Source organism: Acipenser ruthenus, chromosome 2 (assembly GCF_902713425.1).
Source record: "Acipenser ruthenus chromosome 2, fAciRut3.2 maternal haplotype, whole genome shotgun sequence".
NCBI lineage: Eukaryota > Metazoa > Chordata > Actinopteri > Acipenseriformes > Acipenseridae > Acipenser > Acipenser ruthenus.
The window spans coordinates 27,090,293-27,096,720 of NC_081190.1; positions in this window are offsets into that span (position 1 = coordinate 27,090,293).

Below are 6,428 nucleotides of genomic sequence, written 5' to 3' on the forward strand. Positions count from 1 at the left end.
CTATGAAACAACATATTTAAAACTCTGTTAACACGCTCTACGTTGTGCTAAATACTGTTCAGTTCACCAGTTTAAAGCAAGTGTGCAGTATTTCATGCAACACTAAGCCCGCACATACTTTTAAGTGTGTGTTATTTTTTTCTTTAGTACAATGTGTGTGGTTTGTTCATTTACATTGGGTTTACATTTCCCTCAGTTCAGATGAGGTTATGTTGACCCTACATTCTGTCCTTGTCTGTTCAGTAACGGTAATGACTGAATCTTTGGACCATGCATTGTGGTGGCAAAGTTGCTTTTTCCATATACACTACAGCTATGGCCAAAGATTTTGCATCACCCTGTAGAATGAACTAATTTTGCTTCATAAAGTCGAATGAAGCCTGCTGAATAATGTTACGTTAACATATATTGAATGACATACTTAACGAAAAACTGACAAAGAATGTGACATTTCAAAATCTAACATTTAATTATTGCAATAATATGGTTGCAGATGACTTGCGATATTTTGTAGTTTCTTTGATTTACTGATGTTAAATAAAATATCTAAATTAAGTTATATATATATATATATATATATATATATATATATATATATATATATATATATATAATATATATATATATATATATATATATATATATATATACACACAGTGCCCTGCAAAAGTATTCAGACCCCTGACCAATTCTCTCATATTACTGAATTACAAATGGTACATTGAAATTTCGTTCTGTTTGATATTTTATTTTAAAACACTGAAACTCAAAATCAATTATTGTAAGGTGACATTGGTTTTATGTTGGGAAATATTTTTAAGAAAAATAAAAAACTGAAATATCTTGCTTGCATAAGTATTCAACCCCCACACATTAATATTTGGTAGAGCCACCTTTCGCTGCAATAACAGCTTTAAGTCTTTTGGGGTAGTGTGGCAAAGTGCCCCGCCCCTGTGTGCATTTGTGTGTTCTGTGTTGTGTATATGCGTGTGTGTGTAAATGTTGGTGTATAGATTGGTACACGGGATATAAACGGGTCTGTGTTTCACGTATATTTAAAAAGTGTATAATTATATTTAGGCACGAGGATGGCACATCACTTCACGTGCAGATAAAATGTGTATAATGTGTGGCACGGGGTTGCACGTAATTAATTCACGTGCTGGGATTCAAGTGAATAATTAATTAGTAATTGAATCCCAGCACAACAGTATAAATAGGCACATTTTTAGTCAGTCAGGGTTAGGTGTTCGGTGAGTGGAGAACGGGATTGGAGACGGAGGTAAAGAGAATAGTAGTAATAATAATAATAATAATAGTTAGAGTATCTGCTCACCGTGTTTGTTTGTCTGTGTAGTCCGTTTTGTTTGTCTTTTTATTTTGGCGTGTAGTGCCGTGTCCTGTTTTGTTTTTGTGCTGTTTGAAACCTTTTATTTTGTTAATAAACGCTGAGTGCAGCCATTGCACTCAGCTCATCACCATCACCGTCTGTCTGTGTGTGTATTCCTTCCTGCTTCCGGTCTGACGCCACCCACTCTGGCCGTCTTTGTGACACGTGGTGTCTTCGTGGGATAGCCGCGCCTCCAAGCGTCAGACCAGGAGTGGTCTGGATTACAAAAAAAAAAAAAAAAAAAAAAAAAAAAGTAAGAGCAAGAAGAGGGATGGGGAGAAAGAGCTGCAGGAAGCAGCAGAAGCCGCGGTCACCCCAACCAGCAGTAGCCACCCCACTGCCACCGGGTTCCCCACCGTCCCGAGAAATATGGGACTGGTTGGTGCACCCCGAGGGGAAAATGGAAGGCTGGAGAGACGGCTGCCGGGACCTGGAGGACCTCCTCGGGGCCCTCGAGGACCAAGGCTGGTGCATGGCCTGTGGGGTCCAAGGACACACGGTGGCGATCTGCCCCTTCCAAGGTGAGGAGGAGGAGGAACAGCAGCCCGGGTGTTACTGCTGTGCTGAGCCTGGGCATTCCCGCACCAACTGCCCCTGGTACCCCCTCGGACAGCTACCCCAACGATGCCCCATCTGCGGAGGTGAGCACTTCGTGGCCCACTGCCCTGTCCATCAGGAGAGGGAGGAGCAGGGGTCGCCTCAGTCTCCACCACCAGCAGGGGGAGGTAGACTGCTGCTCCCACCGCCCCAACCACAACTGCAACAGCGGCCAGAGGAGCCAGAGAACCTGTTCCCCTGGTGCACCTGGTGCGGAGAGGTGGATCACCGCTGGAGGGACTGCTCCGAGGTGCCACCGAGCTGGTGCGGGCGATGTGAGGAAGGGGGACATGACTGGTCAGGATGCCCCTATGCCAGCTCGCCAGTGCCCAAGCGGAAGGAGCCTGAACGTCCTACGCCTGAGTGGGAGGAGCCCGAACGTCCTACGCCTGAGTGGGAGGAGCCCGAACGTCCTACGCCTGAGTGGGAGGAGCCCGAACGTCCTACGCCTGAGTGGGAGGAGCCCGAACGTCCTACGCCTGAGTGGGAGGAGCCCGAACGTCCTACGCCTGAGTGGGAGGAGCCCGAACGTCCTACGCCTGAGTGGGAGGAGCCCGAACGTCCTACGCCTGAGTGGGAGGAGCCCGAACGTCCTACGCCTGAGTGGGAGGAGCCCGAACGTCCTACGCCTGAGTGGGAGGAGCCCGAACGTCCTACGCCTGAGTGGGAGGAGCCCGAACGTCCTACGCCTGAGTGGGAGGAGCCCGAACGTCCAACGCCTGAGTGGGAGGAGCCCGAACGTCCACAGCCCAAGAGAGGGGAGTCGGTGCGTCCACAGCCCAAAAGGGAGGAGTCGGTGCGTCCACAGCCCAAAAGGGAGGAGTCGGTGCGTCCACAGCCCAAAAGGGAGGAGTCGGTGCGTCCACAGCCCAAAGGGAGGCAAGTCGGGGCTTCCACAGCTCTGGGACCCAAGCCACCAGCAGAGGGAAAATGCCTGCTGGTTCAGCCCCAAGAGCCGGAAGGGGAGGGGTTACAGGCCCAACCCCCTGGAAATTTTTTGGGGGGAGAGGGGCAGGAGGCTGGTGTCCCCCAGCAGCCTCTATTCATGCTGCTGAAGGCAGCACGGCGCGCACCAGCCCAGCCGCCACAGCGGAGGGAGCCAGCGCCGCCAGGAGCAGAGGAGCTGCCTCTGCCTCCGCCACCTCCACCGCTTCCTCCACTAGGAGCAGAGGAGCAGGAGCTGCCTCTGCCTCCACCACCTCCAGGAGCAGAGGAGCAGGAGCTGCCTCTGCCTCCGCCACCACCACCGCAAGGAGCAGAGGAGCAGGAGCTGCCTCTGCCTCCACCACCTCCAGGAGCAGAGGAGCAGGAGCTGCCTCTGCCTCCGCCACCACCACCGCAAGGAGCAGAGGAGCAGGAGCTGCCTCTGCCTCCGCCACCACCACCGCAAGGAGCAGAGGAGCAGGAGCTGCCTCTGCCTCCGCCACCACCACCGCAAGGAGCAGAGGAGCTGGAGCTGCCTCTGCCTCCACCACCGCCAGGAGCAGAGGAGCTGGAGCTGCCTCTGCCTCCACCACCGCCAGGAGCAGAGGAGCTGGAGCTGCCTCTGCCTCCACCACCGCCAGGAGCAGAGGAGCTGGAGCTGCCTCTGCCTCCGCCACCGCCTGGAGCAGAGGAGCTGGAGCTGCCTCTGCTGCCCGTACCTCCGCAGGGAGTACGGTGGCCGGAGCCCCAGAAAGGGGAGCTGCCGGCCACGAAGAAGGGGGATGAGGTCTGGAGACCACTTTCCCCAGCAGCAGTTTCGCTGCAGGAGTTCTTGTGGCCGAAGCCCCACAGGAGGGAGCTGCCGGCTATGAAGAAGGGGGAGGTCGGGGGACCACCTGCCCCCGCAGCTTTTTCGCTGCAGGACTGGACCAGCATGCTGTCAGCCGTGCCACTACCGGCAGGGGAGCTGACAGCATGTCCAGCCATGGGCCCACTAAAGCCTCCCTTCCCAGCCCGAGACTTTGGCCTGGACTGCTGGGTATTTAAGGGGGGAGGTGGCCGTTGAGGCCATGTGTGCTGCGCACAAGGGGGGGTATATGTGGCAAAGTGCCCCGCCCCTGTGTGCATTTGTGTGTTCTGTGTTGTGTATATGCGTGTGTGTGTAAATGTTGGTGTATAGATTGGTACACGGGATATAAACGGGTCTGTGTTTCACGTATATTTAAAAAGTGTATAATTATATTTAGGCACGAGGATGGCACATCACTTCACGTGCAGATAAAATGTGTATAATGTGTGGCACGGGGTTGCACGTAATTAATTCACGTGCTGGGATTCAAGTGAATAATTAATTAGTAATTGAATCCCAGCACAACAGTATAAATAGGCACATTTTTAGTCAGTCAGGGTTAGGTGTTCGGTGAGTGGAGAACGGGATTGGAGACGGAGGTAAAGAGAATAGTAGTAATAATAATAATAATAATAGTTAGAGTATCTGCTCACCGTGTTTGTTTGTCTGTGTAGTCCGTTTTGTTTGTCTTTTTATTTTGGCGTGTAGTGCCGTGTCCTGTTTTGTTTTTGTGCTGTTTGAAACCTTTTATTTTGTTAATAAACGCTGAGTGCAGCCATTGCACTCAGCTCATCACCATCACCGTCTGTCTGTGTGTGTATTCCTTCCTGCTTCCGGTCTGACGCCACCCACTCTGGCCGTCTTTGTGACAGGTAGGTATGTACCAGCTTTGCACACAGTGTCGGAGTGATTTTGGCCCATTCTTGGCAGATTTGCTCCAGGTTGTTCAGGTTGGTTGGACGATGCTTGTGGACCGCAATTTTCAAATAGTGCCACAGATTCTCAATGGGATTGAGATCAGGACTTTGACTGGACCACTGTAGGACATTCACCTTTTTGTTCTTGAGCCACTCCAATGTTGCTTTGGCCTTGTGCTTGGGATCATTGTCCTGCTGAAAGGTGAATTTCCTCCCAAGCTTCAGTTTTTTAGCGGACTGAAGCAGATTCTCTTGCAGTATTTCCCTGTATTTTGCTCCATCCATTCTTCCTTCAGTTTTAACAAGCTGCCCAGTCCCTGCTGATGAGAAGCATCCCCACAGCACAATGCTGCCACCACCATACTTCACTGTAGGGATGGTGTGTCTTGAGGCATGGGCAGTGTTAGGTTTGCACCACACATAGCGCTTTGAGTTTTGGCCAAAAAGCTCTATCTTGGTCTTATCTGACCACAAAACCTTTTCCCACATCGCAGCTGGGTCACTCTCATGCTTTCTGGCTAACTCCAGACATGCTTTCAGATGGTACTTTTTGAGTAACGGCTTCTTTCTCACCACCCTCCCATACAGGCCAGTGTTATGCAGAGCTCTTGATATGGTTGACCCATAAAATATCAAACAGAACGAAATTTCAATGTACCATTTGTAATTCAGTAATATGAGAGAATTGGTCAGGGGTCTCAGTACTTTTGCAAGGCACTGTATATGTATGTGTGTATATATATATATATATATATATATATATATATATATATATATATATATATATATATATATATATATATATATATATCCTAAAATTCTAGGTGATGCTAAACTTTTGGCCATAGCTCAAGAAGTAAGATATAACACCTTATTCTAAAACTAGATTATTAAATTTTTACATTCCAGAGAATTTAGGTTATTGATCATTTTAGTTACAAGTACATTTAGATATTGCTATGTATTGGATAACATTCTTTGGATAAGAGAACATTTTTGAAAAACCATGATGCAATTTCCTGTTTTTGAAGGAAGTGGCTGTTAAGTGGTGTAGTAGTAGCATGGTCTAGTTGACACATGGAGGTTATATTTTTTCTATATTATTGCAATTATAAGTAAATTATTTATGAATCCAGCAATATGTATGGCAAAACACAAATGTTTAATTTGTGTTATACTAATACATATATTTATGTGCGTGTGTGTGTGTGTATATATATATATATATATATATATATATATATATATATATATATATATATATATATATATATATATCTGTATATATATATATATATAATATATATATATATATATATAATCTATATCTGTATGTGTGTGTGTATATATATTTAAATCAATCTGACAAATTAAATATTCATTAAAAAATGGATACAGTAAATTAAATAAACCATTCCCCAGTCAAGACCAAAGGACCTGTAAGCAAAATTACATTTGTTACTTTGAAGTAATACGTTTAGGCAAATTACATTTAAACAATAAAGTTGAGTGATGTATCGTTACTGTGCACTACACATTTTAATTGGATTTAGCTCCAGAACATACTATGTTTAATATCATGTAGATTATTCTCCTCAGAATGATTCAATGGACATAATAGCAAGTTGCATTATATCGCCTTCATAGCTACATCTTCTACCAGCACCATCGCCATATTTATCAATGTGTAAAAAGCCACATCAAAGTAGTTTGTCTGCTCGGTACACACTGCTGCCGATGCTCTCTGCTG